The sequence below is a fragment of the Pogona vitticeps genome, chromosome 1, assembly GCF_051106095.1.
Source record: "Pogona vitticeps strain Pit_001003342236 chromosome 1, PviZW2.1, whole genome shotgun sequence".
Classification (NCBI taxonomy): domain Eukaryota; kingdom Metazoa; phylum Chordata; class Lepidosauria; order Squamata; family Agamidae; genus Pogona; species Pogona vitticeps.
Window position 1 is genome coordinate 136,609,627 of NC_135783.1, and position 26,230 is coordinate 136,635,856.

The 26,230-nt window shown below is 42.2% G+C and overlaps 1 long non-coding RNA gene across 1 annotated transcript; it reads left to right on the plus strand.

The window, feature by feature from the left end:
* The first annotated feature begins 7,388 nt into the window (after positions 1–7,388).
* On the plus strand, positions 7,389–17,338 carry LOC140708076 (uncharacterized). The gene is made up of 2 exons (XR_012088221.2): positions 7,389–7,641; positions 16,843–17,338. It is a non-coding gene; the product is annotated as an uncharacterized LOC140708076 (long non-coding RNA).
* The last annotated feature ends 8,892 nt before the right edge of the window (positions 17,339–26,230 follow it).

The following is a 26,230-nucleotide window of genomic DNA, read 5'->3' on the forward strand; positions in this document are numbered from 1 at the left end:
TGAAATGACTATTGATTCAGCTAAATGTACGATGGAAGAATAGCAGGGACTTGTGAATGAATCTTGGCTGCAAGGAATTAAATAACTTTTAATGGAAAGTCCAAATCAATAGCAATTCCTAAGGGCTGAGCTAAAGGGTGAAGGAGGCAAATCACCGTCACTGTCTCTATCTGAATCTTCTCTTTTCTCCATAAAGACCTTCGTGATGTGTCAAGTGGGCTGGGGAAGGAATAAGTTCCTTTTTTAAAAACCCACAACTAAATTATCATAATCTCAGAAAGACTAGATATCATACAGTATTTAAGGGATATATGTATCTCCCTTGATTCTAAAATATTTGTGCCTTCATTTGCTTTCTCAGTGTTTCTTGAAATATTCCCAGGAGTCTCAAACTGTCCTCAATTACTTCCTATTTAAATAAAATGCAACACTTTCTTTCTCCACCACCCCCACCCCTCTCTTTTCTTTTGTAATTCTGTGTGGAACTCATGCAAAGGGGAGAAGGCCACTCCAGATGGAGAAAGCCATTTCCTGTTTCCTGATATCAGAGCCTGTCTTTGGGACGTGGAATTTACACTTTCCAGACAGCCATCCCTTTTCTTTTCTTTTTTCTTTTCTTTTCTTTTTAGTACAGATGTCACATTTCATATACTGTACCTGGTAACGGAATTGGGTAATGTGTTGGAGGTCATTACAGTTGTGAAAATATGGAAAATGCTCTTGTGTAATGGAACTACTGTAGTGCAGAGGTTGAGCAAAGTGTGATCTATGGCCTGGATGGTGCCAACGGATTCCCAGTCCCCTATTTTTAATTTTTTTTTTAAAAAAGTCAGCTTTAAAAGCCTCCTTGTGCCATAGCAGCCCCTCCCCACTTTAAAAGATGTTTTCAAAAGCCAACACTAGAGGTTTGAGAACACTTTTTCAGTGTTTTTTTTTTTTTTTAAAGCCCTTTTGAAATAAAAGTCTTTGGGGATGGCCCTAAAAGGTGTGTCCTAAGGACTCTGGAAATGGCCTGTTTTATGGTAACTGTAGCAGACAGAGGATTTGAATTGGGTCAAGGAGCGCTGTCCTTCCGTATAACTGAATGGGGGGAAAAAGCAGCATATGAATCGGAGCTCAGAAATTTACTATTTTGGACAACAACTCCTTGACTGTCTCAGGCATTCTGGGTGCTGTAGTTCCCAAAAGTAACTTTTCCATGTTCAGATACAAGTTTGAAATAAATCTCTGTTGTTGTTGTTGTTGTTGTTGTTGTTGTTGTTGTTGTGTGCCAGCAAGTTGGAGCCGACTTATAGCACCTCATAGGGCTTTCCAGGTGAGTGAGATATTTAAGGAGTGGTTTCCATGCCCCTACTAAACTTCCATGGCTGAGGTGGGATTCAAATCCAGGCCTCCCGAGTCTTAGTCCGTAATTCTATCCACTACCCCACAAATAATTCTACCACTATTGAAGTAACAGCGATGCCTGAAGAGATAAAAAGGCTCTATTTGAGACCTGTCCATCAGGACGAGGTCCGTCATGTATTGAAGATTATGCCACAATATTCCAAATGTAATTGCACAAGGCCCTGAACAGAAGGGACCACGTTAACCCTGTCAGACGGAAAAAGGGAGACATCTAGGAAAACAATCGCAGATGGCTCAGTGCATGAGTCATGATAGTGACTTGCGGCAACACTACCTCTGAACCTCAGCCCGTTAGTCCTGGAGAAAATGCCTCCTCTGTTTAAGTCAGCAATTGGGTAACCGTTAAAATAAGCAATCGAAGTCTATCCTTTTAAACCGGGAGTGGGGAATTGTTGGCCTTTCAGCTGCTTCAGCCTACCGCTTCCATCAGCCCCATGGCAACTGTACGAGATTGTGGGATGCATAGTTTAAAAAGAAGAAGAAGTAAAATCTTAAAATCCAAAGTTTCTCTACATGCTATTTTAAGCTCTCCAAAATGTGTTCCACAGAGCTAACCTATTCACTCTTAAACTTACATCTAGGGCAAAGTTATTATGATTGATAGGATGATTTAGAGGCCGTAGAACTAACAACTGGCTACCTAGGCTGTGGCCGGTCCTGTAGTTCACACCGAGCTATGTGATTTTTCTCTCTTTCTATGTACCCTTAGATGTGGGAAGGAGCCTTGAGATGATGCCCCTTCACTGTACAAGAACCCCAAGTCTGTCTTTCTCTGCACCACCCTCCATCCTAAAAAGAAGAAGAACAGCTACATGATTCACATGGGGAGGACCTACTTCCATACAACAGGCATCTATCGATTCGCCTAGAATGATTACGGCATGACTGGGAGTGGGTAAAAGCTCCAGTGCTGCCACACACCCAACTGAAAGTAGCTTGCACATGAGAGCAGAACCAAGGGCCTGAGAAAGGTTTCAGAGGTGACAAGGAAGACTAGTGCTGTGCCACAATCTGTCCTCTAATTTCCCAAAGGTTTTTTTTCCCCCAGTCACAAAATAAGGCTTCATGTTTTCTGCCTCAGAGGGCTTTGAAATTTCACTTGCATACCTTTAGTGTTTTGGAGTATACTTTGTTTTTATGGAGTTATTAGAAGTGTGGTGTATATTTTTCTTTGTATTTAGCGTCTCTCCATTATTACATGGCCTCTCTGGATTACCTGCTCCTTCCAATCTGAAGCAGAACAGTGAAACGAGTTACAGAAGAACCTAAGGAAAACTCTTCTTTTAGATCATACCAAAGGCCCATCTAGACCAGCACATTCTTTCCCCAGTGGCCAACCGCGCCGTCCCCCCACTTGCATTTCCAATAATTGGTACAGAGACATATTCTGCGTCTGATACTTGAAGTGAGAGGCAGCTGTCATGACTCTTAGTGACACTCAGCCCTATCTTCTCTGAATTTGACTGACATCCTTCTGAAGCCCCCAAAGTTGGCAGCTGCCACTGTATATTGTGACAGCAAATTCCATAGTTTAACTAGAGCAGAATGATTACAAATCAAAATCACAGAGGGAAACAGCTGAGATAAAATGTATACGCGTGATGGACACCCATATCAATGGACTGAATATAAGCCAAGGTTTCTTAGATTATTACCAAATGTAACACTTCTGCTGTCATCTACTGCTATTGTTATTTTCTTGATAACTACCAAGCCCATCTGTTATCACAAGGATCAAACGTAAAAACTGTCAATATTCCCTACATTAACATTACATTTATATATTCTTTTTTTCCCCCTCCTGTGTTTTAATTAACTCCCCAGTCTCCCAAACCCCCAAGACTGTTCTCTCTCCTTACCTCATATTTACTCAGGTCTGATTTCAGTTTTCAGTCTTCTGGAGGAAAGTTTACAACAGTACCCTAAAACACATGGGCCATAACTTACTGCATATAGACACTGAGAAACACTTTTGTTCCGGTCTCGTGGATTTCCCCCTCTCATCCTCCCAATGTATATCCCAGAGTGTCACAATTTTCGTAAGTAACTGCTTGCCATTTGCTCTTATATGTACTCTATGTGATGCCACGGAGGCACCAGAAACCCTATTCTTGGCTACACTCTGAAGGAAAGAAGTGGAGCACATGTCCCCTTCCCAAAATGTTGTGGGACAGCAATTCCCATCACTCCACACCAGCATTGGCAATGGTGAAGGATGATAGGGGATGCAGTCCAGCCACCTTAGTTCCCCTTACTTGGAGAAAGGTGGCCTATAAATAAAACAAACAAACAAATAAATAAACATGGCGGGCCAAATTTTCTTCCCTCTGGTCTAAGGCAGGAAACTTTCAGATTTCTGCTCAACCACAAATAAACTAGGTTAGAACTTGAGGTATTCTTGGGCACATTCATAAATACCTCATGGTTATCTGCGTATTCATATATAGCGAATTTTGTATGACTGCGCCAACCCTAGAAAACCAGTGCTTTTACATGTAATAATGTTTTGGAAGACTTCTTTTCTTTCAACTCCCTCTAACCAAAACAGTATGTCAAAATATAGGGCACTTAATCCATGGAAATTTCAAGCTCTATTGAAGTCATGTTGTATTTGCAACATGACCATGATCCTCTTTTTGGCTTCATTTCAGTTTGCTGATGGTCGTCTGTGTGGTGTGTCAATAAAAGGGAATGGCGTGCGAGCTATTCACACTGGGATGACTTCTAAAGCTGCAGTTCACATGCTTCTTTGCCCACAATTTTTTGGCGGGAAAGAACACCCTGCAGAAGCTTATCCTTCTCTCCACACATCTTTGCTGCATCATATGCTCAGATAAAGATAGCTTGCAGCTTGTAAAATATTGGGGTGGGGGTGTTCTTCATAAAGATACTACCTGCCTATGGATTTTAGGCTTTCTTTAGTGTAAAAAAAAAAAACAATTATTGGCCTTCTCCTCTTCCTTCCAAATTTTGCTTCCCTTTTATTGTTTGTATGCAAAGCTGCTCAGAGAGTCTTTTTGGCTGAAGATAGAGAGAAAATGTTTTCAGTGAATAACGAATAGCTTTGTTCTCCAGCTCAGGTTTCTTCACAAAAGTTAGGAGGGAAAGTTTAAAACTTGCCTTCATGTCTGCCCTAACTAAGAGGTTCCTGTAGAACTCCAAAGAGTAACAAATTTGTTGCAGCATATATTTTGATGGACTACGTGAACTTTCTCAGGCACATGAAGTGTTATCCGGGTTATATAATACAGATGTCTGACAATGTGATTACAGGCACTGAGGTTAGAGGGAAATTAAATGAATTATATACGGTTACAATTAACATTATGAATATTGGCCATTCATAAAACTGGTATTGATGTTTTTGATAACCCAGATATTCTAGCACCAGGCAAACTAATTAAGACATGTTGTGTGATAAGAAACCTTTATTTCCATTCAAGCCTCCAGAAATGTACAAAAGCCTCTTGATGAACTCTAACCAAGCCATCTTTCGCTCTAAGTGAAAATCGTACTCAGAGAGTGCTTATCAATGGCTTCTTTTCAAACTGGGAGGAATTAACAAGTGGGGTACCCCAAGGCTCAGTCCTGGGTCCGGTGCTCTTCCACATTCTTATTAATGACCTGGATGAAGGGGTGCAGGGAATGCTGGTCAGATCAGCAGATGACACAAAATTGGGTGGAATAGCTAATAACCTGGACAACAGAGACAAAATTCAAAAACTGAAATGTAACAGGGATAAGAGCAAAATTCTGCCCTATTCTCTCTCTCTCTGTGTGTGTGTGTGTGTGTGTGTGTGTGTGTGTGTGTGTGTGTGTGTGTGTGTGAACACAGTTACAAGATGATAGATACTTGGCTCAGCTGTACGACAAGCAAGAAGAATCTTGGAATTGTCGTAGAACGCAAGCTGAATAGGAGCCAACAATGTGATGTGGCTGCAAAAAAGGCAAATGCTATTTTAGGCTGTATTAACAGAAGAATAATTCCCAAATCCCGCAAGGTCCTAGTCCCCCTCTATTTGGCACTGGTTAGGCCTCACCTTGACTACTGTGTCCTGTTTTGGACACTGCACTTTAAGAATGATCCCAAGAAATTGGAACAAATTCAGAGAAGGGCAACAAGGGTGATCAGGGGATGGGAAACAAAGCCCTGTGAGGAAAGACTGAAAGGAGTTATGGTGAAACTTTTCAAATATTTATCATAAAGAGAAGGGGCAGGATCTGTTCCGGACCATCCCAGTAACGGGCTCAAGATACAGGAAGCTGGATTTCAGGGGAAAAGTTCCTAACTGTTAGAGCAGTACAACAATGGAACCAATTATCTCAAGAGGTGGCGAGCGCTTCAACGGTGGAGACATTCACAAGAAAATTAGAGAACCATTTGTCAGATATACTTTGATTTGGATTTCTGGACTGAGCAGGAGGGTTGGACTCGATGGCCTTATAGGCCCCTTCCATTAGCTGAATCCACAGATTGAGAGGCTTACCTGAATAAAAGGGTCTCGATGAAAGATAGTGGCTTGAACAAGGCAGAGCCTGGGAGTACAGTATCTGCTTCTAATTAATTCCTTTCTGTCAATAATGATTGCAAATAAGGATAAAGAAGATACAGCAATGTTACATTAGGACTCCAACTTGACAAGGGGCAATGTTATTGCTTTCATAGTGTAACTTCATTTTTTTACATACTTCTGTATAGAGATTTAGGATTCCCAGTGTGGTGTAGTGGATATGGTGACAGACTAGGATTCTGTAGAACAGGATTCAAATCCCCGCTTGGCGATGGAAATTAACTGGGGGAGTGGAACTGGTAAAACTACTCCTTAAACATCTCACTTCTATTAGGGTCACTAGATGTCGATTCCAACTTGACAGCACGGAATGCACACGTGCACGCGTGCACACACACAAGCACACACACACACACACACACACACACACACACACAGAGAGAGAGGGGGGGTTTAGCTGAACCAAATGGAGGAGAGGAAACACCATGTGGCTCAAGTGCTGGCTTATGGTATGTTTCAGGATGTAGCTTTACCCTCTGTTGTGGATAATGAGGTAATAACAATATTGAGGAGGAGAGTATGTTTTGTACTACAGGCCAGGAACATATAGCACATAGATTTCATTTTTTAGATAACTAAACAGTAACTGGTTTGTTATTTCTGAGAAATCAGAACCTGAATAGTTCAATTTACTACTTTAAAAAAACTAGAACAGTAATGGACTCCTTTGAAGGCCTGGAACAAGCTGTTTCAGCTAATCAAGCTTTAAAGCCACCATTTTACATTCTGGTCCAGGGCTGCACTGTGACCTCCAGCCACAGATGGGTTACCCTCATTCCACCTCAACGTTTAACTACCACGTTCAGACTGAGAGAATCATTTGACAGCCTTTATGGCCAACTGTCTACCGTAGCTAAGATTTGTCCCATTCTCTGATGTAGGGGTTCATGTAGCTAGAGAGTAATGTGAGCACTTGGTTTCCAAGTCGTAAAACTCCTTAGAGCACAACATCCTTAGAGAAATAGGCACCTATGACACGGACATACATCTTCGGAGAGACAGTGAATCAGAAACGCTACTCTTGGCCTCTGGGTAACATGAACCAGTGAACCATGAGACAAAGCAGTAGGTAGGAAAAGAAAAGTCCATCCATAAGAACGACTGGTAGTGTCTTTCAGCATGTCCAGTACAACTCCAAAGCCTATAATGTGCACGAGATCAAATCCTAGTATTCAGCCCACATTTCGTAGTGATTAATCTGGAAAGGAAAGATCTACTGTGGCTCAGAACCAAAAGCACAGCGTCCCTCTGCTTTCCCAGCAGATTCTACCTTCTCCACTGAACAAATTGTTCAGAGATCAAAACCCAAGCTGTTGAAAAGTTAAGGGCTTGCAGCAGGTGGTAACATATGTGTCCACCCAGTTCCAGCCAAAACAAACCGATTTGTGGAAAAGGGTACAGGATCTTACTGTGACTCAGTGCTGAGGGGGCGAGGAAGGAACAGAAGGGGCTCTGGCTCAAGAACCATGTCTGCTGCAAAGGGAGATGATTCTTCAGATGCATTAATCAAATACTGTACAGAAATGCCTAGGAGGTCAGGAGACAAGTGAGCCTTGGATCTAAGGCATGTAGAGATACAGCTGCATGAGGTTTCAACATCACGGAAACATATCTAAGAGTCCTGTTCATCACCCCATTCAGAATCCTTGATTACTTCTTAAAGGTAAGCTCAGCTCCGACTGCCGTCTATGCTCTCGTATGGTGAAATCTCATTCCCCATTTCAGGACTGGAAGTGCTTCCTAAAAATGTACTTTGGTACATCTCCTGCCAACCTAGCAGTTCGAAAGCATGTAAAAATGTGAGTAGATAAATAGGTACCACCTCGGTGGGAAGGTAATGGTGTTCCGTGCCTAGTTGCGCTGGCCACGTGACCACGGAAGCTGTCTACGGACAAACACTGACTCTATGGCTTGGAGACGGGGATGAGAACCATGCCCTAGAGTCGGACACGACTGGACTAAATGTCAAGGGGAACCTTTACCCAGTGGGAAAAAAATTGAAGAAATCCTACCCAATGATCTCAGTATTTAGGTGTTATCTGAGTAGATATTTCTCAGTTTTTGTTTTTCCTGAGACAATTTTTGAGATTCTGTTCATTTCCCCACACAATCCAGAAAAAGAAAGTCATGCTGCAGATTCCCCCCTCCCTGATAACTCTTCATCGTTTTTATGGTGGCCACTGTTTTCTTCCCAGCATGTCTTAGAATGCTGCTTGGTTTGAGGCCCATGTGAAGGATGCAAAATGGTGGCTAGGTTGCTAGCACCATTCCTTTATCTGTCCCTCGTGGGAGCAGGGGAGAAGAAAAAGCAATGGCTTCTCTCATTGCTGATGTTGAGATCGATACCCCCACTATCAAATGACTGGAGAGTTCTTCCTGACTCCAAGGAAATGTGGTGAAATGGGTTCCTCTTTTTCTTTGCCTACCAAACATGACCAGCTGAATAGCTCTAAACAACGAGTGACTGGTGCTACAATTGGTTAAACTGTTCCTTATACTAGAAATGGGACCCAAGGTGTGTGTGTCTTTGTATAATGTGACTTTTGACAACCAGTCATGAAACATTTGATATGTTTCTCACATGGCTGTTTGCTGCACACCCCCTCCCCAATTTGGCCCATGTCTGCCTGAAGAAGATCACACAGATCTGCAACTGATATGCACTCGTGCCCTTCTGGAAATATTCCCACCCAATCCACATCTGTGCTTGTATTTGTGCTTTCCCAAATAGCCGGGGGGGGGGGGGGGGAACCTAAGTTGCATAAATGAAGAATCACAAATGACTATGACTTGAGGTGGAGGGTGACACAACAACCTTGATGGGGGGGGGGGTAGTAAATTTTAAACAGAGAGTACGTACAGTGTGCTAAAGTGCAGACACTTGCCTTTTCCATTATGCGGTCCAGTCACTTCCAAAGTAAAGTCTGCAGGTGTCTGTTGTGTTCTGTACTGAGCAGGCTGCAATAGGCAAGGAAGAAGCTGCAAAGCTGTGATATCCACAGCAAAGCTGCAAAAGTACTTGGCAGAGAGATGGACACACTGAATAGTTGAAGCGAAACCCAGCACATCAACATTGTTGTGCTTTCTGAAGGGGAATTGGTCAATGGGAAGAAGCAGCGGGCAGCAACATTTTTCACTCTCGTCTCTTCCATAACCTGGGAGGACTGGTTTTAGTAAGATAAAAGTAGAAACAGACACAAGGAACTTGGACACCACCACCACCACAGGCCCAGAAGTGTAAGTTATATTAACTCAGGAAGGACAGAAGGAATGAAAATCCGGAAACATAAAGTTCAGGCAATATGCTACATTGATAAAAATCCCATATTTCTCACTGCATCTAAGCCAAATGCTGAGAAAGTAAGAATACAGCCCAGTGATATTCCTTGGACCCTCCTCAGCATTATCAGCAGTTGGATTATGCAGGACGGCTTCCTCAGGGGGTGACGTTGTTATTTCCTTTCTCAGCTGGTACCTGTGCAGCATCTCCCTTATCAGCCATCAATAGTTTCAGTGTTGTTTTCCTTGCTTGTAACTGGGTTGTTGTGCCTATTTTTATTTTAGCATGCTTAACCTGATGAATCCCAGATTTGACACAGAGAATCCATAAGGCTTCACCCCCAGAAGCACCCCTCTATTCTTAGCTCCTGCCACAGTTGCCATGAAGATACACAAGTGCTTCAGCAGCTGGCAGAGCGAAGAACACCACCCTTGCTTATTATGAGGAATCCTCACAGTGGAGAATACTCACAGAAAATGCTTTTAAAACACACCGCTCTTTCATAATGTAACCATGGCATTCTCTCCCTTGCTGAGTCTTCCGATAGTCATACACTGAGATCTGAAAACAATATCCTGGGATGGAACGTCAATGAGTAATAGAATTAAGCTAGAAATATCTACAGGGAGATTTTGTTAAGAAGATGAACCAGGATGCCAGAAATCCATATGTTAAAAGGCATGAAGTAATATTTCAGAATAAAGATGAATGAATAAGTCAATGATTCATCAGCTATACAGATAGAGAAAGGCACATCATGGATATACTATTTGAAAAACCGTCAAAATGAATTAATTCTGAGGGTATCTATGGAAATGAATACATTTATGAAAGACAAGAAAATATTACAAGACTTACAGAATGCACTTTAAAGATATTGGTCAGCACTGCACTCAATCAAAAATGTGATATAGATATTACCTGGATGGGGGCGATGGCTATTTTAAGTGAACAGCTCCTCAAGAAGCCCATACATTTAGAAGAAACTGCTCATTGATATGATTCTTCCCACATAATCCCTTCTCAGGAAGAAAAACACATTGGCTAAACTCTTCTTGTTTAAAGTAATAAATTGCACTAAAGTAGGCTCATTGAATCAATGAGGTTGGTGAGTCAACTCATCTGTAAGTTCCATTGACTCAAATGAGCCTACTCTAACTATGATTTACAGTGCTAAAGTAAGATGCAGGTAGAGTGGGCCCATTCCAATCTATAAAATGTATGCAGGAGTTGACTCATCAAATCCCCATTGCTTCACAAGGCCTAAGTACTACCCTAAGCAACAGGATTTGGGCAAGTGTTGCAATTATATAGGATAAAAATATTGTAAGCCTTCCTATCTACTCACCTTCTTTTCCTCACTGTGAGTTTATTAAAATATTTTTGAGGGAGGGGAAGGAACTGCATCAAGTAGACTCGTTGCTTCCTGCTTCATATATAGCCTTCTCCATTCATTTGTTTTTATAAGCCATTAGCACTTTCATGACACTTTATATAACAAGTATGCATTATATAATATTTGTATACTTACTTTTTTTTTTTTACTTTTAGTTATTGTCCTTTAATGATGTAAGCCATCTTGGCCCTCTTTGAGGAGAAAGGTGGGGTAAAAATATTTTGAATGAATGAATGAACGAACGAACGAATGAATCTTGCTTCTTCTCCAAAGAGAAATAAATGTGAGTTGAAAGCAAAAAGTTATAACTGAAGCCATATCCACAAAAGCAAGGACATTCACACTAAAGATCAGCCTCCCCCTCAAACCTTACCCAGAAAATGGGTACTTTGATGAATCTTTCTTGTACTTTAACTTCCATGTCAAGTAAACACTACCACATAATGCCACTAGCAACTTCACTTCCTAGTGGTGCAGAAGAGCTGAGAAACATAGGCTTTGATAGTGTCAGCATCTACAAACAGGAGATTACTTACATAACAACTAACTTTGCAAACAGTTCAAGACAAATTTCCAAGGAAGCCCCACCCACTTGAAAAAGAGAAGGAGTTGCTGTCAACATTGAATATGGAAACCTATCATCAGCCAGAAGTATATGATGGGCAGAGCCACCATGTAATCAGCCTTTAGCATCACTTCCTTCTCCATCTTAGATTCTTTTTTTTAACATTTCTAGCAACCAAAATATAACCTACTAACAAGAAAGAAAAAAGCCCAGCCTCAAAATGACGGAAGTATGTATAAAATATGAAATGAAAATATCATCTGCATAGTTGTGAAAATAAAAATCTTAGAATGCATTAGCATCTCAACCATAATAAAATCCACTTTCAATTAGATCCTCAAAAGGAAGGTGTTTCCAAGCACATAAGGAAATGTTATAGTTATGTAATATGTTTTGGAACATTTTTAATTCAATTAGTTATTTGCTTCCTAGCCAGTTATATAACTACTGGTACATAAGAGGAGCGAAGCATAGTATTAATATTATTTTGGGGCATGATCTGGCCAAATTTCAGCATGTTTTATTTTATTTCATGGAAAGTGTAACTTCCCCACGGAGACAAAGACCTAATCCTGATCAGGTTTGGCTGGATGTTGCCAAAAGCTGTAAGAATATAATACCCAGTCTTCCTAAAAATGGATTGTGTTGCAACAAAGGTGTTGGAGGAAGCAGGAGGAGGAGGAAAAGACAGGGTAGTATATCGACCACAGCCACTTGCCGCTGTGCTGGTGTGATGTAAGAAGTACACTGCAGTGAAGGGAAAATGAGAGAGGGAGAAACAACCATTACTGTGTCCAGACAGTGAAATTATCAGGTAATGCCAAGATCTGAAATGTGTGCCAAGGAGAACCTAGCCTACACCTGGAATTATTAATACAAGCTGTCTGTTTTTGGCAAGGTTGTAAAGAAAAAGCAATGCCTCATGCTTGCCTCCCTGCTCCTTTCCCCCCTCCAGTCTTTGATGTGCTGGGATGACAGATGAAGGGTTGACAGGCGTTTTTTCCAGGGTGGTTAAATTCTCCAGAGGCTGCAGTCCAGTTGTAATGAACTAAAAGCTCAGAGCTGAGAGAGGGATCCTTTTGTCATATCCTTGATGATCTGAGCAGAGCCTACGGCCTGCATGTTGTTCCAAAGAATCCACTGGAAATGAGAAGCAAGCTGGCTGTTCTCTGAAGGGTTGATCATACAGCCCTTCTTCATAGGCCACCCGATTGCCATTTGGCAGCTTCAAGGTCTTTCAAAGTCCGTGATCCCAGCCATTGAATCTTGGACTATTGGCAGACAGAGTAATGGCAGCCATTGACTTCAGTTTCAGAAGAGGTGCAAAACCACTCGGGGTCTCAGTCAGCAGTTGACAGATGCTATCAAAGGCACTGAACCTTATCCACCAAGTAGATTTAGTACTTTAGGTAACTCTGATAAATGCATACTATAAACTGTGGTAGATCTGAAGAACCTCTGAAACTGGAGTCAGTAGCCACCATTGGTGCAAAAATGTACCCTGTCACAAAGCTGTGGTTGCCATGAATGGCCAGTTTACAGGGATTTGTGTGTGGGTTTTTATTTTATTTTATTTTTGCACTTCAGCTCCTCAACTGGCAGGGAAGGTATGGGAAATCTGGTCATTGTTATTTCGCAAAGCAACTCTTTCAAGCTCTGTGGCTAATATAAGCCCTTTTCAGGCACTAAAAAAAACATGGCATTTAAAGGCACATGGAGCAGAGAACCCTCCTCACCCTTCTGCGATTGTTTGGCTTACGCCAAAGCTATGTGTCTGAAGAGAAGGACCTTTTCTGCCTCTGGAGGTTCTTCAAATGAGTAAGAACCGTGATTTTAATCCCTTCAGGCTTGCATGGAGAGGCACCGCTAGGAGAAAAGATTTCCCTCTATAGATAAATTGTGGTAAGACAATGAAAAAGTGCGTTCCTCATAATGTGTTTAGGCAACATGATTACTGGAGGCCTAAACAGCACTTATTCTAACTTAATTGTCTCTTAAGGTGCACATATATTCATATTCGCTCATATTTCCATGTATCCTCTGTGTCAGAAATGGATGAAGAGAAATAATCTTCCACTGAAGCATTTCCTTTGGTTTGTTAAAGGCTGATCTAACTCAGTTGGTTTGTTTAAGGTTGATCTAACTCAGTTTTATCTACCTTGACAAATAGCAGCTCTTCAGCGGCTTCAAGCAGAACATTTCCACAACTTGGCTAAAGATACACAAAGCCTGAGTATGGACCTTCTGCACATGAACTATGGACTCTACCAATGAAGACAACTCTTCCAAAAAGTATACATGTGAAGCTTCCTGGTACAGTAGGGCTACTGTTTAAAGCTCTCTAGTGCAGGGGTGAGTGTCCTGATTCATTGGACGGCAGTTCTCACCAGCCCTCAGCATTGGCTATATTGGCTACGGTTGCTGGAACTTCAGTCCACCAGCATCCAGAAGGCCAGAGCATGACTTGCACACCCCTCCTCTAAAATCTAATGCAAAGAGTTGGTTATCTTTTCAGTCTTGCCTCTAAGGACCTTTTAGATGATGGCAGTGACCTCTGTCCTGCTAAGTAGGGACTTTATTACTGACCGATTATCCCTGGTACCAGATGGACCAACTGTCTGCTACCTGATCCTTTTAACTGGAGATGCCAAGCATTACATCTGGGACTATGTTTGCAAATCCTCTCTGGACAAGGAATTTCTTGGCAATCGTGAGAGCTCTCACACTGGGGAGAGCAAACTTTGGCACAGATTGTTTCTTTGCACATACCTGTTCATTTGTTGGGGGTGGGGCAAAATTGTGGAATTTGCCCAGCTGAATTAATTGTGTGGCTCACTGAAAACCAGGGTGATTGCTGTTTCGTTTAAGATTCTGAAGCACTGGATGGGTTGCACACATCCTTTTTCACAATCCTCCAGTCTTTTGGTGGCTGTTGTGAGTAGATGTTCTTTGCTTCTCAAAGGGAAAGGACAGTAGAGACGTTTTTCTTAAATTACAGGGAACTTGACAGGCAGGGAAGGGACCTTTGTCTTGCTGGGGGTAAGGAATGTTATGGGGCTTGAACATTCATCATCATGTTAGGACAACCTAAACAGATGGGAATGAAGAATATAGTGAGTGTTCCTTCCATCCTATATGTGACTTTTGTAACATGTCACAGCCTCTTTTTCTATAGAGACCTCAATCCTTTCCCTCTGTGTGTACTCTTTGTGTACAGGATGATGGAAGAACACATTTGCTTGCCCCTTTAAATTCCCATGGTGCCATTTTCACAAAGCACAGTATCTTCTATAGCAGATGCACTGGACTGGTATTGTTTCCAAGAAATGAAGAGATGGTGGTTCCCAAAACCAGGGGTTCTGTTATAGTCCATTGACTCATTCAGTGCTTTTGGGAGTTAGCTAGTACAGCCAAAGGCATATGAAAATTTCAGATTAAGGAGTCTGATGTCTATTTTCATATATTTCTTTAAAATGTTATATATGGAACTGTAGGAACTCAGTGGTGTTCTCATCTAGCTGGGATGGGGCCTTGAAGAACTACCTCTCCATATAAGGACAGAAATTCAAGAGGCCAAAAATCATGAGAAAAATTAAATAGAATAATCCCAAATTCCTATCAAGTCTGCCGGTATCTTGGGAAGAGAGTTAAAGAATTGATGTGGAACGTTCAGGTTTAGGACATACTGTATGCTCCACATTACATTCACAATGAATAGGGGCAGCCCTAATTTTTTTTCCACTCCGAGGCAAAGGACAAAATAGCCTCCCTGTACAAATATGGACCAGAGGTGGCAGTTGAATCTTACTTCAATACTAGTTGTGGGATGGTATCTCCCATCATGCCTGAGGGAAGCAGTCTACCTTAGAGGGTTCCAAGCAAGACATCCTGGAACACACCACCACTGTTGCCTTGCCTTCGCTTCCAGCTTCTTGGGATCTGAGGTGGCTGCCTCAGTCGGCCTAAAGCTAGGGCTGGTCCCGCTTAATCCAATTCGTCTGCAGCTGCCAGATTGCACCTCAGAAGAATAAGGGCACAGCAGACAGTTTTAGAGAGCTGACTTACCTTTATTGCATACTCAGTACATTGAAGCACATTGGTGGAACTAACTCAGAACTTTTCTCTAAGGATGCTCATGAGGCTTGTCTTATTGCAGCTTCCCTGTGCTTGAGCAACTCTGAGCAACATATTGATTGTTGTTTAGGAGCTAAATATTGAAGGGAATTTTACAGTACAGTACTCTGAAATGTCTCAATGGAAGGGTAAACATAAATCTCTTCTGTGAAATTCTGTGCTTAACATTGGTTGAATCATAACCCCAACCAATTGTAAAATTTCAAAGGGTTGAAGAATGAATTGGGAGTTTTAGAAGCACTGTTGTTGTTTAGTCATTAAGTCATGTCCGGCTCTTCGTGCCCCCATGGACCAGAGTATGCCAGGCCCTCCTGTCTTCCACTGCCTCCCGGAGTTTGGTCAATTTCATGTTGGTCGCTTCGATGACACTGTTCAACCATCTCATCCTCTTTCTCCTCTTGCCTTCCTTTCTCCTCTTGCCTTCACACTTTCCCAACATTAGGGTCTTTTCCAAGGAGTCTTCTCTTCTCATGAGATGGCCAAAGTATTAGAGCCTCAGCTTCAGGATTTGTCCTTCCAGTGAGCATTCAGGGTTGATTTCCTTTAGAATGGATAGGTTTTATCTCCTTGCAGTCCAGGGGACTCTCAAGAGTCTCCTCCAGTACCACAGAAGCACTATACAGGGCAATAACTACATACAGCAGAACTGGGATGTATGGCATGGTGAAATTTTCTGGATTGCACTCAACCCTGAGTATGGAACTCCAAGAGGTTATTCCGGCCCCATCCCTATTGGTTTTCAGATGGGCTGTAAAAAGATTTTTATTTCATTTCCCTTTTAATTGTCTATAATTATGAGCTTGATCGTTCTCCCCACCCCCCTACTCTCATTGGATGTAAATCTCTGGTTCTAATGATGCTGAACGCTTAACTGTTTTAATGTTTATTGGTTTTTTAATGTTATTGCAAACTGCCCTGGGGGACTTGTTAGGGCCAAAATGTCTACCAAGATGGGAAATATCCATACACTCATACATCTGCAAGTAACATTTTCTGTTAAAAACTCCTGGAACACAGAGCAAGCTTGAACTTTACAGAAACATGGCCCATTACTGCATAGACCCAGGAACATCTGGGCAGGTAAGGAAGGCCCCATCTGGTCCCACTGGCTTCTCCCAAAACTGGAGACATTCTCTGCTCCCTCCCTCCCTCCCTCCCTCCCATCAATGGGACTTCGGGGCTGGTCCCTTAAAGAAGCAACACACAACGAAAAGAAGATCTAGAACCATTGTAGAAAACAGGAATATGGCAATCTCTTGCCTTCGACTTGGTTGTTTCTTCAAATCCCACCTACCGGTATATTCCCCGCCCCCAACTTTGTTTTGAATTAGGTTGTGTTTTGTTTCTGCACTGAAATTCAGGCACATTTTCCTTACACATGTTTCTAAAGTGTACGTTTATTGGGGCACTATATCTTATTTACGTAACTCTTCCCCATTGATGAAATGGTGTATCTACATCACCCCCCCTTATTTCTGTTTATTTACAGATATCCAGTGTGGTGTAGTGTACAGAATGATGGACTAGGACTCTGAAGACCAGGGTTCCAATCCTCGGAAAGTGACTGGGGGAGTGGACATGGTAAAACCACTCCTTAAATATCTCGTGTTGAAATCCCTATTAGGGCCACTATACGTTGGATCCAACTTGACAGCATATAACACCAACTTCAGCAGGAACAACAAGAACTGTTTATTTACAAATGTGCAAGTTGAATATAAATTGGAGAGTGACAGGATAAATACTTCCGCAGAGAGCCACATCCATTACACCACACATCAGATCTCTTGAAAGGTGGCCAGCCTCTATACAAATACCTTGCCTTTTATCTGCTTCTCCTTCTAAAGTTCTTGACAGCAATCTGTCCCCTATTTCAAGGACACACAGAAAGAAAGAAAGAAAGAAAGAAAGAAAGAAAGAAAGAAAGAAAGAAAGAAAGAAAGAAAGAAAGAAAGAAAGAAAGAAAGAAAGAAAGAAGCGCAAAAGGACATCAACCTGGGAGTTTAAAAGGAAAGGTACTCTATAGTTAATTCATAGAAATTAATTTGCTTAATTAGAATACAAAGAAGCAGTTGTGTGTGTGTTTTTTTTTTAAATAAAGGTAGACAGTCAGGCCTGTTTTTCTGCCCAGTTCACAACAAACACAGACCTTTGGAGCTTAACAGTCTGCCCCTTTCTGCTTGGCATTTATGATAGCTACCAAGCATGTCCTCCTTAAGCACATCTTTTAAGATTCATTATGTGAATATCCCAGGACTCTGGCCAGGTATTGTCTTAAAGCAAATGGGCAGTCCTATTCCTGTTCATAGCCCTATTCAGAGAAATTCAGTAGCAAATACCATAACAATAGGTACCGTATTTTTCGCTCCATAAGACGCACCGGACGTTAAGACGCACTTAATTTTTAAATACTGAAAATTAAAATAAAATAAAAATATATAAACAGAGCAAGTCCCACACTGGGACTGCCAAAAAAAAAAATCACCAAAAAACAAAGCAACATAGAAACATACCCCCCAGCCCAAACCTACCCTCCAAAACCCACCCAGAACATTTTTAAAAAGTAAAAAGCAGCAACTAATTTTTAAATACCAAAAAAATAAAGTAAAAATAAATAAACAGAGCAAGTCCCATGATGGGACTTCAAAAAAAGTACCAAACCACAAATCAACATAGAAACATACCCCCCAGCTCAAACCTACCCTCCAAAACCCACCCAGAACATTTTTAAAAAGTAAAAAGCAGCAACTAATTTTTAAATACCAAAAAACAAAGTAAAAATAAATAAACAGAGCAAGTCCCATGCTGGGACTGCAAAAAAAGTACCAAAACACAAAGCAACATAGAAACATACCCCCCAGCTCAAATCTACCCTCCAAAACCCACCCAGAACATTTTTAAAAAGTAAAAAGCAGCAACTAATTTTTAAATACCAAAAAACAAAGTAAAAATAAATAAACAGAGCAAGTCCCATGCTGGGACTTCAAAAAAAGTACCAAAACACAAATCAACATAGAAACATACCCCCCAGCTCAAACCTACCCTCCAAAACCCACCCAGAACATTTTTAAAAAGTAAAAAGCAGCAACTAATTTTTAAATACCAAAAAATAAAGTAAAAATAAATAAACAGAGCAAGTCCCATGCTGGGACTGCAAAAAAAGTACCAAAACACAAAGCAACATAGAAACATACCCCCCAGCTCAAATCTACCCTCCAAAACCCACCCAGAACATTTTTAAAAAGTAAAAAGCAGCAACTAATTTTTAAATACCAAAAAACAAAGTAAAAATAAATAAACAGAGCAAGTCCCATGCTGGGACTTCAAAAAAAGTACCAAAACACAAAGCAACATAGAAACATACCCCCCAGCCCAAATCTACCCTCCAAAACCCACCCAGAACATTTTTTAAAAGTAAAAAGCAGCAACTAATATTTAAATACCAAAAAATAAAGTAAAAATAAATAAACAGAGCAAGTCCCATGCTGAGACTGCAAAAAAAATTACCAAAACACAAAGCAACATAGAAACATACCCCCAGCCCAAATCTACCCTCCAAAACCCACCCAGAACATTTTTTAAAAAAGTAAAAAGCAGCACCTTACCAGTGGAAAGCCTCCTGGAGGTCCTCAGAAGCCAGCGATGGTGGTGGTGGGGGACCCCCACGGGGCCTGCTGAGGCCTCCGGAGGCCTCGGAAGCCAGCGATTGTGCCTGGGCGAGGCCCCCACGGGGCCTGCTGAGGCCTCCGGAGGCCTCGGAAGCCAGCGATGGTGCCTGCGGGAGGCCCCCACGGGGCCTGCTGAGGCCTCCGGAGGCCTCGGAAGCCAGCGATGGGGCCTGCTGAGGCCTCCGGAGGCCTCGGAAGCCAGCGATGGTGCCTGGGGGAGGCCCCCATGGGGCCTGCTGAGGCCTCCGGAGGCCTCGGAAGCCAGCGATGGTGCTGGGGGGAAGCCCCCACGGGGCCTGCTGAGGCCTCCGGAGGCCTCGGAAGCCAGCGATGGTGCCGGGGGGAGGCCCCCACGGGGCCTGCTGAGGCCTCTGGAGGCCTCGGAAGCCAGCGATGGTGGCGTGGAGGGGACAGTATTTGCTCCATAAGACGCATACACTTCTCCCCCCACTTGTTTTGAGAGGAAAAGTGCGTCTTATGGTGCAAAAAATACGGGTAATTTCTTGGCTTGTTTCATTGAGTGAAAGTACGAACAGAAGCTAGATTTAATTTACCAGCAATGTCATTTTAAGGAATTGGCAGTAGCATGAGAAATTGCATTTGATTGCTCTGTGTTTACATTAGTGAAACATTGCTAACCTCCCCCATTGTTTGTCCTCGAGGAACTCATCCTTCTTCCCTGGCAACTTTGACTGCAAGAACATGTTGAGCGTCCAGGGAGCTTACGTACAATGGTAGTCATCTCCTTAAGACAAAGGACTGAACATTCTGGAACAGTAAAGAAAAGTCAGTTGTTCCTGGCTTTGTAGATCTAGCTTTCTGAAATGTTGAAATCAGAGGCAGATCTCCATTAAACAGGATCATTGCTGAAGTTTTCTAAAGCTAGGTCGTTCTGCCCTGGACAGACGACCAGGTATTTTGGTATTAATTGCTGCCATCATCATCCTATTTCCAGACACTTTGAACTCGTACATGAATCACTCTGTTATTAGAATCACAGGTTAATGCATTTTTAAAACTATATCCAACCTTGGGTAACCCAAGCATGTTTGAACTACAACTCCCAGAAACTGCAGCCAGCACACCTGGTGGTGAAGGGTTCTGGGAGTTGCAGTCCAAGAACTCCTGTGTTACCCAAGGTTGAGAACCACTGTCCTATAGGATGCAGTATCAGAATAGGAAGGACACTGCTCAAGAAATGCTTATGAAGTTCTCAAAGGTGACTCTGAACAGCAGGACTGGAAAGCTGAACAAAATGGAGTTTTGATCTGATCTGCATTGGCTCTTCTTAATGCCAAGACTGCGGCTCAAATCTACATCCTTCTGTTTCTTATTCAGCAACATATGGGGAGTATTCAGCGATCGGCCCTTTCAGTGGTCTTGCTTTCCATCGTATTTGGAAAACAATGGTCAAGACATATAATGACTATAAGTGTATAGAAGGTAATAGGTATGAGCAAATAAGTTGGTGGAAGGGCATTATTTCTCCGGTAATATATATGAGATGCCTTGATTCTTAAGCATGTTTACTCAGCAGTCGGCTCCACGAGTCTTAGTAGAAAAGTGTGCCTAGGAGTAAGGGCCCTTTGGAATACAGATGCAGGTCATTCAGGGGAAAGAGTTCGCTGGCCCAGTCCTTACTGTTCCAGGCTTGTCTTCAGAAATGAATTAAAAGACCACACGGCAGGACATGTGGGTATGTGTTCCACATTTCATTGATGTTTTAACTTTTGCAAAATACACTGATAATACATAACTAGGAAATATAAGGATACTTTAATAAATTGATTACTAATTAGTGAATTCCATGATCCAGGCCGAACTGCCTACAAACAATGAAACTGGAGGGCCTGTTATTTCTGCCCGAGGACATTCTACTGATTAGCACACCTGCAGTGTCAAAGATGTGGAACAATCAGAATTTGAAAGGTTATCTAGAAAACTAAGCCTTTAAATGAACTGCACAGCTTTCTGTTAAATTAGGTCTTGAGGATAATTTGAATTCAGTGTAAAGGTAAGCTTTCCCCCCCCCCCCGCCCTTATCCTGTCATCTGGTATAGACAGTTGTCTGCAGAACATCATTGGCAGAGCATTGTTTAGCTGGAAAGTGCTTTCATGTTCTCCTCACTGAATCTATTTTTAGTAGGCTGAGAAGAAAAGGCACTTAATGTTTTGTTCCTTGAATGTGCAGAGAAGTGATGCTTCTACGTTTCACACAGACAAATTTCCATTCACTAACTTGGATGTGCCGAGAGCCATGGAACAAGTTGGACAAAAGAATTGTCAGACTTGAGGCCACATGAAAGTCACTCCAACCTTTGTGAAAGAAAGTTAAAATAGCAGTGTAAACAAGGCAAAACAAAAGCCTCTTTCCTAGGTATCTCAGGAGATCTTGCCGAGTGGCATCTGTCTCTTTAGAAGGGCTCAGCTTTAAAGACGATTTCCCATTTGCTTATATTCGCACAGAGCCCGGAAGCTTCAACAGAAGACATGCAAAAATGTGTTTGCTTTTAAGGCTTTCGGGGACTTGCACGTAAGAGATGGATTCGGTGATTCATAATTTCCATCCTGGTTGTTTGCATTTCAATTTACACACAGGCAGATGAGCTGTCATGTTCAGGATCATCAGTCTACGAAGCTGATGCTGCCCATTAAAAGCCTGCTACTTGGGAAGAAGAATTTGCATGTATGTAAACAAGCTCAGGAAAGGAAATTGATAACCCCCCCACAAACACACACTATCCAAAAGCTAAATGTGATGCAATTTTTCGGACTAAAAATCTATGAACCCCCAAGCCAAAGCGTTCATTGGTTGTGCTGCCTGAGGAATGTAGCAGCTTTTCCAAGCTCTGTTGTTTACTTTCTAGCCCTTCTATTTCCTTACCTTTTCTTTATTCTTTTTATTTGGCTCATCTGAGTTAACCTGATGAGGACCATGACTTGCCTTCCCCTGCTTGCTGGGGCAGAACTGCTGTCCTGCACTCCATTCATTTAGCAACTAGAAGTACTCTTAGTGTAGACAGCTTTTCCTCATGCCGGCTTAAACAGGTAGATAGATGGGAGCTGTCTTCCACATGGGTGAAGGAGTGGGATGTGAAGCCACAGCATATGTGCTTTTGCGTAGAATCATGCCCACTCTCTCCTGCGATCTCTGTCACAAATTCTTTTAATCTGAAAAGTGGGCAAACATGTCATGCTCCTTATGTTTGCCCATGAGAACAACCTCACTGTTGTCATTGTTGGACTAAAACGCCCAGAATCATTGACCATGCTAGCTGGGGCTTCTGGAGTTGATATCTGAGCACCAAAATTTGGGAACTATTGTTTTCAGCAGAGAATTTTGAACCCTGCACTTCACTCATTTCAGTGGTTTGTTTACAAGTATGCTGCCTATGAGCAGATTCAATTAAAACTCCATGGCTGATTGTATTATTGAGAGGGCATGTGGCTCTCCATTGGATCCCATTTTTATATATTTACGGAGGCTGCAAACCTGTACATACACACCTGAGAGTAAGCCCCATTTGAGTCAATGAGACTTAATGTGGAGCAGATCTGTACAGGACTATACTGCAATTGACTTAGACCCACCCTGTTGGTGGAACATTGCCCTGACCAGGTGGTTTCCATAAAGTTTTAAAACAAATATAATTGAGAACAATTACAATCCAACCACTTGTTTAGACAGATTAGTTTACAACTGCCAGCGGCTAAAATTCTTCATGCTCAGCACAACAGTGATGAATGAAAATGAGGACGGAATTAAAAGTGGCTTCAGTGTTTTTCCTTGAAACCAGGATTGACAAAACCATGTGTACCCCTCCAGTAAGGAAATGCCAGAAGGGCTGGACTGCTACTGAGTAAACCCTGTACCTTGTGCTTGTCTATCTAGATCTCTGGCAGGATAGAGATAGGGGTGAGAGAGAATCCCACTTTGGCTATGTTTTGATAACAATTTAGACGAGTTCTTATATGGGATGGAACAAATACAGGATTAAAGAAATTGAAATGATGAAGAAATGGAAAACTAACTCCATCCAGGCGCGAGGCGCTCTGTGCTCAACTCTTCCCCTGTGTCTTCAGCTCTTTTAGTGTTGAAGCCACTTCTTTTTTTTCTTAAGCAGGTTTCCCAGGTTTTACTTGGATACCACCCAGGATGGATGGATCTGACATGGCTTCTGGGCCCAGTTGCAGAGATTCCCAGTGTGCCCCATTGCCCCGGTCAGCTGACCTAGTAGTTGTGATGTCTTGTAGTACTTCCCGCCTGTGACATCGCAGTGCCTGTCCTCTGTGACATCAGAATGGCCCACATCCCTCAAGATCTGGCTCTGAAATGTCAAGGCTGCAAATAAGGAAGAAATGTCCCTCCCGATTCAGGGCCGCATTTCCACATCATCATTATTAACTATGATGACTCAGGTTAATAGTAGTTGCAGCAAAGTAACATCTGGAGAATGTGACTCATCCTGGGTTGAGGTGCCTAAGGACCGAAACCTAGCATCTTTAATTGGGCATCTTGAATCTTTGCAGTGTCTTCTCCAAAAGTTGTTAATTTTCCCCCTTTTGTTGGGTACACAGAGGAGTTTGAAAAAGTTATTTAGAAAGTTTTAGTGCTATTTTCCATCTGCTTCCATATAAACAACAATAGGTGAAATCTCTCTGGAGTTTGAGCTACCGAGTAATCATTTTCTCTCTGAAATTCATATTGTACCGGGGACATATTTATTCAGCTGTTAGCACAAAAACAAGCAGCTGGAAGCTAACTCCCTTGCTAACCATAGCAGAACTACCGGGGACTCATTTATTTACTATTAAAATGAATGCAGTTGTTGGGGCATCTGGTCTCCTTTCATTTTGTCAAGAGTGGTACCTGGGAGGCATAGCTGTTTGGATAATCCTCAGGCTGTTTAAGATTCACCAGAACCTATCATTAGCCCTGGCATTTTTATTATGTTTATTTTAAAAAAAATTGCAAAATCTTATCCAGAACCAATTTGAGTGGAAATATTTGAACATGGCATCTTGCTGTTTGGGATACATTCTTCTTGAGTGGCTATGTGCAAAACGCATTAAGCTGCTAGAGAAGATGGAGTTGCTCACGAGGAAAGCATGTTTTTCTTTTGCTTCCTTTTCCTGCAGAGAATAAATAAGACTTGCAAATGTACATTCAGACCCCATATCCGAGCCAAAAACATCTAAAACCTTTAATTTCATTCTGTTGAGAAGCACTGTTTACATCATGAAAATGAATATATGAGAACAGTCGTCGTGCTCTTAAAATAACCCCGTCCTGTTCCTGGTAGGGAGTAAGTGGCGAAGAAACACCACTCATCAGTCCGCCAAAAGGAGTCGAGTCCGTCCTGTTGCTTCTGTTGCCTTATTTGGTCCCCTGTCAATGCCCATGATTCCTTTTGGATGAATATATTTCAGAGGTTATGCACCTCTTCAGAAACTCTGAATATAGAGCAATCCAGATTCAGTTCATGGAAAAGAAGCTGATAAAAGGATGGCAATCAAATATTTCATTCCTTGCCTTGTCTGATCATAACTGGATCAGATGGACCTGAGGAGGTGTATCGTGGAAGTGCTTCACAAGGAAGACGTTATCATCCTCCTGATCAGTTCTCCTCCTCAGTTCTCGTTCTCCTCCTCTTCATGTTCCAAGTGATTTACAGCAGGCTGGAATGGATCTGTTGTCTTGTGGAACTGGAGTCACCAGCACCTTCTACTGCTACCTGGTAGGCTTTTCATTAGAGGTTCTCTGTCTTGGGAGACAGCTGGCAAGCGAGGCGAGGCTTTTTTTTTTTTTTGGACTCTTGACAGCAGAGGATGTGTGGGCACTTCAAGGGGAAGCAGGCAAGGCGGGGGCCACAAACTATCATCTGGCGCACCGAAAATGCCCCCAGGCTGCATGTTTGAGACCCCTGTTTTACAGGACTGGGCAATTTCAGTGAAACAATAGTGAACTTACTAAACCAGGTGATCAACGAGTTCATCACAAAATTAAGATGACAGGCTTTGGGCTTAGTTACAGTTCTGCACACACTGAGCTAAGAGGGACACCCACTGAACTCAGAAGAGTCGGACAGAATGGAACAAGGGGAGTGCCATGGCGTGCGGTTTTGCTTAGGAATATGACCCGCTATGTTAAGTGGGATTTGCTTCTAGTAAGTTTATACTGCAAGCCCAAGGAACATGTGGCCTTGTGGATGGTGGATGGACTACAGCTCCTATCAGCCCTAGCCAGAATAGCCTATGATGAGGCATGCTGGGAGCTACAGAATAACAACATCTGGAAGACCATATGTTCCCCATCCCTGATGCATAGACTAGTCGCCTCAAATTACAATTGTATGGTCACTTACGTGGAAATAAGTCTTGTTGAAACCAGTGAAACTTGCTTCTGAGTATGTACGGGATTGCACTTGGAAGTTTAAAAGATTTTTAAGGCCTGGAAAAATAAGAGATCTGTACTTTGTCCTGGAGGCTTAGAGAGGTTGCTGCCCTCCTAAAGAAGGCATTCCACAGCCATGGCCTTATTCTCCTCTTTCAGCTCCACCTCATCTGCAAAGAAGGGGAACCTAGAAGAGAACCTCTAATGAAAAGCCTACTAGGTAGGAGTACAAGGTGCTGGTGACTCCAGTTCCACAAGACAATAGATCCATTCCAGCCAAAACAAGCTGGGGGGAGACCTGGCCAGTTTGAACTTCACAGGTGCAGAACCATATCACTGAAATATGGCCTAATGGGTAGCTTGTTTAAAGCACACACTAAAAACCAGAGTGGATTCAAAACCCCTTCTGAAACTGGAGTTACCAGCCTCTGCTGCTTAGAGGTTCTTTTTGTTTTTTTGTTTTGTACCCATGGACAACATGGCTATTTCTCCTTTTTAAGAAGGAGGAATGCTGTTTTTGTTAGAGTGTGATGTGTAGGGCCCCTCCAGATAATGACAACAACAAACATTGATTTCTGTTTGATGTTTTCCAGACTGATCTATGAGGTGATAATTAAAACTGGTGTTAAAGATATGTCAATTAGCTGAAAAAAACATTCATTTCCTGACTAATCGAGGTAATACCAAAACTGAAAGTCCCTCATAGCAATGTCTGAAGGCTCTTCTATCTGTCATGGTTATAGTAAACAATGCCACTGAGCTAAGATGTGGATAAGGTCAATTAGAAATTCCTCACCCGCTTTTTGTTGGGGTTT